A 12,500-nucleotide genomic window follows, 5' to 3' on the forward strand; every position below is an offset into this window, starting at 1 on the left:
CTCGGTTGTAAACAATGATAACACAAGCATATTAAGTAGTCAGGTAAACTGTTTTGTGTTGCAGCAAACAAGAACAAACAAGCATATTTTCAAATCAGTTTCCTGCTGTAGAATCTTGATATCAACGCGAAGAGAACCTGTGTCTAATATCTGCGCATGTTATCTTAGTTCTGATTGGCTCATTAAAATGAAGTACAACATCTGGGGACTTTGCCAACCAGACGGTATGACCACCGTCTACTGTGGTGTTGGTCTGCTGTAGTGCTGTGTTTGGGGAAGGGGGCTTGTTGAAGCAGGACCACCGTCCTCCCAAAACAAAACTCTTCAGATCTACACAATGCATGATTCAAAACGGACACACACTCATCAGGCCTAACATTACGAGCACATCCTTGTTTCCACGCTGTGTCTGATCCACTCAGACCAGCGCAACACACACTAACACACCACCACCACGTCAGTGTTACTGCAGTGCTGAGAATGACCCACCACCCAAACAGTACCTGCTCTGTGAGGGTCCATGGGGGTCCTGACCACTGAAGAACAGGGTAACAGAGTATCAGAGAAACAGATGGACTACAGTCTGTAACTGTAGAACTACAGAGTGCAGCTATACGGTCAGTGGAGCTGATGAAGTGGACAGTGAGTGGAGATACAAGGAGGTCATAATGTTATGGCTGATCAGTGTATTTGCCAAAAAGTGTGATAGAAGTGTGGAGATGTTCCAGTTGTTGTTGTTGTTGTTGTTTACAGTTAATAAAAGCCAGAACTTGTAGCTGGACGAGGATCCACTCCATCATCCCGAATGTCTTCTGGCTCTGTTGCTAGGCAACAGAGCGTGAAAACCCAAAGAGGTCAATATGCTGGCGTGCGGACGTTGGCGTGTCCAAGCACGTGTGTTTGCTGGTTCTGTGTCACACATGCACGGCTGAGGAGAAAGTGTGAGCTGCGCCGGGTGACATCATTAGATGGTGTGTTGGGGGGGGGGGGTCTCTGTGAGCGCAGTCAATAGGAGTTTGTGTACGGCTGTCTGGACATGCGGAGATCAGTGAACAGTCATTTTACAGCAGAAGAACATGATACCCGACGTAGTGTTCCTCAACAGCGGCTCTCTATAAGTGCAAGGTCAAGTTTCAGCGCCTGTATTTTCCAAAAGCTCGCAGCGGGACACTGACGTCTCATATGACACGCGTATACACCACCCTCCATTCCAGAATACAGCACCGCTGCATTACCCTGTCGGTCAGCTGGAGAGTTAAGATCACTCTCTAAAACATCTTTATTACCTCTACAGCAGAGGGTCCCCACCTTTCCTGACTCACGGCCCACGCAACCCACCACAACATGTCTGCGGCCCATCAGACTTTACCGACCTGGGGCCGTATTACAGAAACTTACCATCTTTTTTCTTATGTTTTACAAATTCAAAACATTACAGAAGCAAATCTGACCTTAAGAACCTTTTATCTCAACGTAGGAAATCTTAACTTAATCCAGTTCAACTGTCATGCCTGTTAAACTGCAACCGACCATTTGCGGAGCTGTTGGATGCAAAACAATGTAATAACAAGCAAATGTTTGCAGTTTAGTTAAAATAGCTTCTGTAAAAAGGATAAACCAAGCAGAAGAGCTTTCAGCTTCAAATCCACTGAACTGGAAGTTCTTTTAATGTTGCTTGAAAAAGTTAAGCGTATTTTATTCGTCCACCTTAACGCATCAAGACAAGGCCAGGGAATGGGGACAAGCAGAGGATAAGGTGCCTGCAGTATCGGGAATTTATTGGAGCCTATGGCTCAAGCGAAAGGAGTGGCGAGACCGGCGGTGCTCCTGTGCTGAGCCCTTTGGACACAAGAATTTTGGGCATGATCAGAAAAATACACCATGAATGTAAGAAACGAAATCAGGGATTTCCTTATGTCTGTTAATGCTATAGACGGGTTTGAATTGCTTAACGAACCGTCGACTGGCCGTATTGCTCCTGGCAGCCGAGATGACTGGAAGAACGCTCTTGTGATGTCTGAGCTCTTCCCTCCTGGGAAACCGAATATACGTAGGTGCCAAATTACCGATTGCAGTTGCTACCTCTCTGGGATTACGTCACATGGCTGGCTGAGAAATTTTTGCTATATCAGCACTTTCTCTTTGGAAAAAACCCCCAAAAACAGTTAATAAGTGTTTTGTTGTTGAAACTCAACGCACCGTTTGGGTCTGCCGAAAGCCTTTCCAGCATTCTCCTGTAATCTGTAGTCATCGCTTTGAAGGACGAATAAATGTAAAGCCATCATGCTTGGAGATGCTGAGGTTGTTCTGTCACAGCTTCCCATAAATCAATGCTTTAACGGTAAAAACGGAAGCTTTAAGCTGAGGCTCAGACGCTCTGGAGTTTATCCTAAAGTTATACTTAAAGCAAAATTTAGGATATTTTGGAATGTTTCTGTAAAACCGCTTTCTCTTGAAATAAGACAAGAATATAGACTTAAGAGCTGCTGTTCTGTCCTAAATTCAGTGTTAACTGAAGTTGCCATGACAACACAGCAGATCTCAGGCTTAAGAAGTTTCTGTGAAGCTGCTCTGATCATTTAAAATGCAAAATAACACAATAATCCATGTAGCTTGTACACTTTGTTTGATTTTGTAATAGAACGTGACACTAAAAATCGTATTTTAATTTAAATCATTATAAAATAATTATTTTCTGGCTGACCTAATGAGCTAGCTGATGTTGTTTGGCAGCTACTGAGTGCAGGATGACATGCTAAAGAAATGAAGGTTCTATATTTCATATAGTTCAGTATTTTATTCATGCTTAATTCATTGGTGAGATAAAGCACTAACATAAAAAAGGAGAAAACCGAAGGAAAATAAGTGAAGCAGCAGTTTCCAAAACTGGAGTTCAACACAAGACATCAGAGCCAGAATTACTCTTTTAGTACTTTTACTTTATACTTAAGTACATTTGAAGGTAAATACTTTAGTACTTTTACTAGGGAAGTAATGCACGCTGCCAAAGCAATACAACCATGAGAAACCATGTCTGCAAACATCAGACAAGTGTGGTGGAGGATCAGTGGAAGTTTGGGGACGTAGAGCATCATCTGGATTTGGCGATTTGTTTCTGACAGAGGAAAGCACATTCGAACACATCATGCGATGACCTGAGAGGAGACGATCAAGCAAAGAAGCTGGACGATGGACTGACCACCTCTGAGTCCAGACCTCAGCACCACTGAATGGGTTTGATTGCTTCAGAAAATCGACCAGCTTCTCAGACTGAGCTTTGGAGGCGTGTCTGCAGGTTCTTTGAGGAGCTGAAAGTGAGGCTCCTGGAAAGAATGGAAGCTGGAATAGAGGTGAAGAGGGACTCACTGACCGTCACAGAGATTACAGGTATTTGTTGAGGCTTCTGTGTGATTTTCTGTTAAATGTATTTAAATGGATGGAAAAAGGAACCTGGATGTTTTTCACAGCAGGAAACCCACATGCTGATGATCTTCAGTGTGTACTAAAGGGAGCATTGACCGTTATAAAGTCCAACCATACTGCCGTGCATGTGCACAGGTCAACAAATGGACTGGACTGCATACAGCTCTTGGCTCAGTCCAGTTCTAGACTAACTGAGAGCTTAGTCAGTCTAATGTGCTACTGTCTTCTTCTTCTTTCAGCTGCTCCCTTTAGGGGTCGCCACAGCGGATCATCTGCCTCCATCTTGCCCTATCCACTGCCTCCTCTACTTTCACACCAACCATCTCCATGTCCACCTTCACTACATCCATAAACCTCCTCTGAGGTCCACCTCTTCTCCTTCTACCCGGCAGCTCCATCTCCAACATTCTTTGCCCATTATATCCACTATTCCTCCTCAACACATGTCCAAACCATCTCAACCTGGCCTCTCTGGCTTTATCTCCAAACTGCTCCACCTTCACCGTCCCTCTGATCTGCTCATTTCTAATCTTAGTCTAATGTGCTACTGTAAACACAGTTATTGTAACAAGCCACAATTATTAGTAAGGAATCTAAGTCTGCATAATAAGTCTCAGTAAGTAATAAGCCTGGGATGTAATAAGCATGAAAAATTAGTGTGTAATAAGTCTGAATAATAAGCCTCAGTATGTAATAAGCCTGGGATGTAATAAGCCTGAATAATAAGTCTCAGTATGTAATAAGCCTGGGATGTAATAAGCCTGAATAATTAGTGTGTAATAAGTCTGAATAATAAGTCTCAGTAAGTAATAAGCCTGGGATGTAATAAGCATGAATAATTAGTATGTAATAAGTCTGAATAATAAGCCTCAGTATGTAATAAGCCTGGGATGTAATAAGCCTGAATAATAAGTCTCAGTATGTAATAAGCCTGGGATGTAATAAGCCTGAATAATTAGTATGTAATAAGTCTGAATAATAAGTCTCAGTATGTAATAACCCTGGGATGTAATAAGCATGAATAATTAGTATGTAATAAGTCTGAATAATAAGCCTCAGTATGTAATAAGCCTGGGATGTAATAAGAATGAATGAATAAATTAAAGGAGCGCACAATTTCAAACCCACCATTCAATAAACGTCAAAGCTTCAGTCTCAGTCCCGTTTCTGAAACGTGTTAAACGGCACTGATAACCAGAGGAGAGTAGCTGGTTAGCATTAGCTTTGCTAGCTCTGCTCACCGAGAACAGATTCGACTCTGACTAAGAAGCTTTACTGACACACACAAAGTCGAGCCGCTGATGTCAGACGGACAAAACATGCTTTCTAGTGTCTGGAGCTGGAGCCTAGCTAACGCTAGCCGGCTCTTCTCTCCTCGTTAGCTTAGCATAGCTGAAGAGATCCAAACGCCCAGTGCACGGTGGATTCGACTAACCGGCGCGCTGCGGTCACACGTAACAATGATAAGCACAACAGTGAAAGCTGAAATCGAGCCTGTTACATAGAGCTTTAAGCTGTAACCTGCCAGGCTAAGCTAAGGCGAGTGCCCCCCGCTGCAGTCTGGGCTTGGTTGTAGCGAACCGACGAGTGAAAAACAGGTTTAGGGGATAAAGACTCGTATCTGAGAGCACAGGTTTGAATGACTGGTTACTTTTTCTTTAAAGTGATCTTTTAAGTCATTTCAGTGTCTTCACTTAAAGACAGTGCTGGACAGTAACTGAGTAACTGAGTATCTGAGTAACTGAGTAACTGAGTAAATGTAATTAGTTTCTGTACTTTAGTATTTTTGGTGTATCTGTACTGAAGTTTCTCCGTTCTGGGCGTCTTTTTCCTTTCACTCCACTACATTTCAGAGTCTAATATCGACTTTTTCCTCCTACATTTTGAGAAATCTGTCGTTCCTTTTGGTTTCTGTGTGTATAAAAACGTAACATGTCAAAACGAAAGAAGCGCAAAGCCAGAGCACCAATCAGGGCCCAGCGGTCACTTTGTTTAGAGCTGGTTTTGACCTGTTGGTCAGACCGACCCAGTGCAGCACGCGGTTCAACGTCAGCGCAGCAGCGTAAAACTTTGGGAGAGTCTGTTCAACATAAATGATGAACTAACCTAACTTTGTGTAAATAGAGCTCAATATAGAAATATGTCCACATATGCAGTCGAGACTGACGCGGCTTTTTTTCTGAATTTCTACAAACACCATTTCATTTTATAGTAAATGAGTTTGGGCTGGTTTATGTTTATGAACAGACGCCTACAGATCAACATAGTAAAGGAGCTCATCTGTGATCCTGAGTTTAAAGCCAGTTTTTATTCAACTTAAACTTGGAACTAAGTTGTAAATAAATCTGAAACTGAAACTTTGCTTGTGTGTAAAAAGTGATTTCAGAGCCACTCGGTTCTCCCTGATGGAAACTGTTTACCTTCAGTGTTTTGTGCTTCTGATCATTTTAATAGACGTCAGCGTCACTAATTAATGACGTTCTATTAAAAGACTGGTTTAGCAAGAGAGACGCTGGAGGACTTTCACCTGAAATGAGTTCATGAAGCCAGTCTGGTTATAAAAATGATAACAGGACATCAGAGCCAGAATTACTCTTTTAGTACTTTTACTTTATACTTAAGTACATTTGAAGGGAAATACTTTAGTACTTTTACTCCAGTGGAGGTCTAAAGGGAGGAACTTCTACTTTTACTGGAGGAATATTTTACCTTGGGTGTCTCGACTTTAGCTCAGGTACAGGGTTTGTGAACTTCGTCCACCTCTGCTTAAAGATGACACTGCATAGCGCTTCTGGCTCCGCAGTAGACGCCTTTTCAGTGAACTAACTGCCTAAAACCACGATTTCAGCCTTGTCCCGGTTTCATCAACCAAGTTCACATTCAAACTACTTTGTGTCTGGTGGGCAGGGTGGTTGCTAAGGTGTTGCTAGGCTGTTACTACTGTATCAAGGCTGTTGTTAAGCACCTGTATTTCAGGTGGTTGCTAAGTTGTTGGTAAGCCATTGCTGTGGTATCCCAGGTTGTTGCTAAGTTGTTGGTAAGCCATTGCTTTGATATCCCAGGTTGTTGCTAAGATGTTGGTAAGCCATTGTTATGGTATTTCAGGTGGTTGCTAAGTTGTTGGTAAGCCATTGTTATGATATCCCAGGCTGTTGTTAAGATGTTGCTAGTCCGTTGCTATGGTATCCTATGTCATTGCTGGGCCTGGTGTTGCCAGGCATCTGCTATGGTGTTACGACCCGGCTCATGATATGTTCTTTGCAGTTTTCTTTCTTTTTTTTTGTTTCATCTTATGTATTGCAGTGTAATGGCAACTCTGGTCCAGCAGGGGGCTCAACCTACAAAGGCTGGATTGCAACCAGGTGGAAGCGTGAGGCGGGAGAGAGAGTTACACGCTGTTGATTCCCGGTTCCCTGACCACCAACTTGAGAAACGCTTATGCTTCAATAGAGTAACTTGCAGTTTACAAGGTGTTAAGGTTTTCACTGTGGTGTGTAAAACGTGTTTCAAATGGTGTTGAAACTTTAATATGTGCTCCAGCTTGAATGGTGTGGATGTTACCTTTGAAGTCTGTATGTTCTCCATCAAAGTCTGCGAGGCCTGGACACTGCAGTATGTTCCTCAGTTTAGGGAGGGACGGTTAAATTGGACGTATTTTCTTTTCTTTTTGCTGGTGGGGTTTATTTAGCTGTTAGAACTTAGTTAGCTTTGTTATGTTTATGTTCTCCTGCCCTCCGTCCTTGTTATGTTGTTTTGGTTTCGTTTTCTTATTCAAGTTTCAACTTCAATAAATCTTTATCAGTGTGAAGCTGGATCAAGGGAATCGGAAGGGCGAGTGTCTCTGTCTCTCTCTCTCTGTCCCTCTCTCTCTCTCGGTCTGTCTCTCTGTCTCTCTCTCTGTCTCTCTCTCTCTCTCTCTCTGTCCCTCTCCCTCTCTCTCTCTGTCTCTCTGTCTCTCTCTCTCTCTGTCTCTCTCTGTCTCTCTCTCTGTCTCTCTCCCTCTCTCCCTCTCTCTCTCTGTCTCTCTCTCTCTCTCTCTCTGTCTCTCTCTCTGTCTCTCTGTCTCTCTCTCTGTCTCTCTGTCTCTCTCTCTCTCTCTCTCTCTCTCTCTCTCTCTCTCTCTCTCTCTCTCTCTGTCTCTCTCTCTCTCTCTTTCATAACATATGGTTTCCCAGGTGGTTGCTAAGGTGTTGCTAGGCCTCTGCTATGGTATCCCAGATGGTTGCTCAGATGTTGGTAAGCCATTGTTGTGGTATCTCAGGTGGTTGATAAGTTGTTGGTAAGCCATTGCTGTGGTATCCCAGGTTGTTGCTAAGATGTTGGTAAGCCATTGTTATGGTATTTCAGGTGGTTGCTAAGTTGTTGGTAAGCCATTGTTATGATATCCCAGGTTGTTGCTAAGATGTTGGTAAGCCATTGCTTTGATATCCCAGGTTGTTGCTATGATGTTGGTAAGCCATTGTTGTGGTATCCCAGGTTGTTGCTAAGTTGTTGGTAAGCCATTGTTATGGTATTTCAGGTGGTTGCTAAGTTGTTGGTAAGCCATTGCTTTGATATCCCAGGTTGTTTCTAAGTTGTTGGTAAGCCATTGTTATGGTATTTCAGGTTGTTGCTAAGTTGTTGGTAAGCCATTGCTTTGATATCCCAGGTTGTTGCTAAGATGTTGGTAAGCCATTGCTGTGGTATCCCAGGTTGTTGCTAAGTTGTTGGTAAGCCATTGTTATGGTATTTCAGGTGGTTGCTAAGTTGTTGATAAGCCATTGTTATGATATCCCAGGTTGTTGCTAAGTTGTTGATAAGCCATTGCTGTGGTATCCCAGGTTGTTGCTAAGTTGTTGGTAAGCCATTGCTGTGGTATCCCAGGTTGATGCTAAGTTGTTGGTAAGCCATTGTTGTGGTATCCCAGGTTGTTGCTAAGTTGTTGGTAAGCCATTGTTATGGTATTTCAGGTTGTTGCTAAGTTGTTGGTAAGCCATTGCTTTGATATCCCAGGTTGTTGCTAAGATGTTGGTAAGCCATTGCTGTGGTATCCCAGGTTGTTGCTAAGTTGTTGGTAAGCCATTGTTATGGTATTTCAGGTGGTTGCTAAGTTGTTGATAAGCCATTGTTATGATATCCCAGGTTGTTGCTAAGTTGTTGATAAGCCATTGCTGTGGTATCCCAGGTTGTTGCTAAGTTGTTGGTAAGCCATTGCTGTGGTATCCCAGGTTGATGCTAAGAAGTTGGTAAGCCATTGCTGTGGTATCCCAGGTTGTTGCTAAGAAGTTGGTAAGCCATTGCTGTGATATCCCAGGTTGTTGCTAAGAAGTTGGTAAGCCATTGCTGTGGTATCCCAGGTTGTTGCTAAGAAGTTGGTAAGCCATTGCTGTGGTATCCCAGGTTGTTGCTATGTTGTTGGTAAGCCATTGTTATAGTACTGAGCTGCTAGTGTGTATGTGAGTGTGTATGTAAAGTCTGTGAGGGTATGTTTGCTTGAACACAGAACCTTTAGCATGTAGACTCTATCATCCTGCAAAGTTTTGTGGTTCTATCTCACCTTTGAAAATGGTACAAAAAGCATAGCATTACAAAATAATTCATGTAAAATGACAGCATAATTTTATGCTGCCTTATTACACAGTTATAACCTTTGTTATTACATTATTATTTTGTCTTCTAAAGGCTTCTCACATCACAGTACTGCAACATACATGTACATGAGTCGTATAGTCCCTCAGCAAGCTCATGAGGAGAGAGCAGGCCCACAACGTGGTTCTGAATCCCACTCTGAGAGACCCTCAGCCAATCTGTATGTGTGTTCTAGCTCAACCCTGAGCACAGCTCTAATAATCGTGTGTTTATCCAGCTCAGAGCACCGGGAGCTGCAAGAGAACAAATATGTGGACTGGCTGGAGCTTCTGGAGCTGAGAGCACCACAGAATAACAGATGATGCAAGTCTGGAATCGACAATTTCAATTATTTAAAATCAAATTATTTGCAGACACAGATAGAAAACTTTTCAAATGTTAGTTTTGCGAAATTTCACATAATTATTAGGACGATAGGAAGGTTTTAAAGGGAGAAATGATAAATATGTCCACAGTGTGGAAGATACTATAATAGCTGACCAAGAACATCCAGAATAAATAAAATGCAGTGTAATGGCAGTTCTAAAGTTCTAATAAAATGAATATCCAGAACGAAGTTCTAATAAAATGAATGTCTAGAATTAAGTTCTAATAAAATTATCATAATGATATTGTAATAAAATTAATATCTAGGAAATTAAGTTCTAATAAAAGTAATAACCAGAATAATGTTCTAATAAAAAATATCCAGAATTGTTACGATAAAATGATCATAATGATGTTGTAATAAAATTAATAACCAGAATAAAGTTCTAATAAAAGTAATATTCAGAATAAAGTTACAATAAAATTATCCTAATGAAGTTCTAATAAAATTAATATCCAGGAAATGAAGGTCTAATAAAATGAATAACCAGAATAAAGTTCTAATAAAATTAATATCCAGGAAATTAAGATCTAATAAAATTAATAACCAGAATAAAGTTCTAATAAAATTAACATCACCAATTAAGTTCTAATATAATTTAAATGCTGAATTAAGCCGTCATAAAATTAACGTCCAGAATGTAGAAAAAATCATTTTCAGGATGAAGTTCTAGAGAATATTCAGGTTTAAGTAATAATATACTTAATATCAAGAATAAAGTTGTAATAAATGTGTTTAGCCTGTGTTTATAATGCAATAAATATACAGAACGCCTTCATAACACAGTGACTGTTTAATGACTCAACGTCCTTGAAAGTTCAACAAAATATCTAAACATATATTTTGATTTCCAGCTCATAAGATATAAATCTGTAGTGTAGTTATTGTTGTTGTATATGAAATGCTGGACAGGAGAAGTGATCCCGTCTCCTGGACTGTGTTGTAGATGATCAGAGTCCTGTTTGCAGTCTGGAGCTTCTGCAGCTCAGAGCTACAAGACCAATGTGCTGCTAGTTTTAGTCCCAGCTCAGAGCCTCTGAGTCCAGCGCTGCAAGACACACTGATGCCTGTAAGAGTGGACAGAGCTCAGAGATCTACTCCTGTCTTTAGCTCTGCTTACGGGGCTGTATGCAAACGTTTGAGCTCCCCTGCTCTAATGACTTTGATGTCCTGAGCGTGAATTAGTTACACATCCTCTACAGAGACTCACTCCAGCACAGCGTGAGGCTCAGCGGCTGTTTACTGACTGGGTTTAATGTCCTGGACAGGCAGGACACGCGTGGCCTGAGCGCTCAATTGGTCCAGCTTGTCTAACTCTGCGTAGAACCGGTGCTCTGAAACGTGTGGCTGGGGAACCCATGCTGAACTACGTCTGCAGTTCCAGGGTGTGTAACAGCTCCTGCGCTAATCCAGCGCCATTTTGTTGTTTTAGGAGCCGGACTCCTGCTGGACAGTCCCTGCTCTGAGCGTCCACGTCCGGCTGCACCAGCAGGGGGTGCCACTGAGCCACACGAGCCCCCCCACTCACACACACACACACACACACACACACACACACACACACACACACACACACACACACACACACACACACACACACAGCAAGTAACAGAGAACACCAAGACACCTGTCCCACAACACACTCACACTCAGAGACGTCTCGTCTGACTTTCTCACACACACACACACAAACACACACACACACACACACATACTAAAACACACACACTCATACACACACTCACTCTCTCTCTGTCTCACACACACACCCACACATTCACACTAAAACACACACTCACTCACACTAAAACACACACACACACACACACACACACACACACACACACACACACACACACACACACACACACAGCAGGTAACAGAGAACACCAAGACACCTGTCCCACAACACACTCACACTCAGAGACGTCTCGTCTGACTTTCTCACACACACACACACAAACACACACACACACACACACATACTAAAACACACACACTCATACACACACTCACTCTCTCTCTCTCTGTCTCACACACACACCCACACATTCACACTAAAACACACACTCACTCACACACACTCACACTAAAACACACACACTCATACACACACTCACTCTCTCTCTGTCTCACACACACACCCACACATTCACACTAAAACACACACTCACTCACACTAAAACACACACACACACACACACACACACACACACACACACACACACACACACACACACACACACACACACACACAGCAGGTAACAGAGAACACCAAGACACCTGTCCCACAACACACTCACACTCAGAGACGTCTCGTCTGACTTTCTCACACACACACACACACACACATACTAAAACACACACACACCCACACATTCACACTAAAACACACTCACACACACACTCTCTCTCTCTCTCTCTCTCTCTCTCTCTCTCACACACACACACACACACGCACAGCTCCTCCAGGTGATTGTTGGGGGCCACATTTTCTCTGTAGCCACTGATTTTCCTTCAACTTTCTGCTTCATTACGCAAGTGGACCATCGTAAATCCAGCTTGGTGAGAAATATCTCCTTAGAAATGAGCGACTTGAACCCAGAGGCTGTTTTGAGTAAATAAACGCAGGGTGGTCTCGGCCTTCGGTACCAGACTGCGGAGCGGAGAAGGAGAGTGATTGTGCAGAGTTATGAATGACTTCACTGTGATGCTGCTTATGAATGCCAGTGATGTAATAAGACTGAGACAGCATCTGACACACACACACACACACACACACACACACACACACACACACACACACACACACTGTCCATCTCTCTGTATGTCCCTGTTTAACTGACTTAACTGCTCAGACCTACAGAGCTAATCGATGATGGTTCTGATGGCGTGTCCCGGTTCTCTGACTGGCCCTCGGGTAACCCTGCATGTGAGGGGACAGAAGACTTCAGCCCAGTAGACTGACCGCCTCAGCACAGCCCACTCTTAACTTTCTCTGCTCAAAATCAGGTCAACAAATGACGTCACGTCCAGCAAACGACAGCTAACTGCCCTCCGCTGCCCGTGATTATTCCTGATT

The 12,500-nt window shown here is 42.7% G+C and overlaps 1 protein-coding gene across 2 annotated transcripts in view; it reads right to left on the reverse strand.

Moving 5' to 3' along the window:
- Positions 1–12,500, reverse strand: part of kcnj12a (potassium inwardly rectifying channel subfamily J member 12a) — a 28,689-nt gene that overhangs the window by 14,824 nt on the left and 1,365 nt on the right. The window lies entirely within an intron of this gene.

This window comes from Pygocentrus nattereri, chromosome 3, assembly GCF_015220715.1.
Source record: "Pygocentrus nattereri isolate fPygNat1 chromosome 3, fPygNat1.pri, whole genome shotgun sequence".
NCBI classification, from domain to species: domain Eukaryota; kingdom Metazoa; phylum Chordata; class Actinopteri; order Characiformes; family Serrasalmidae; genus Pygocentrus; species Pygocentrus nattereri.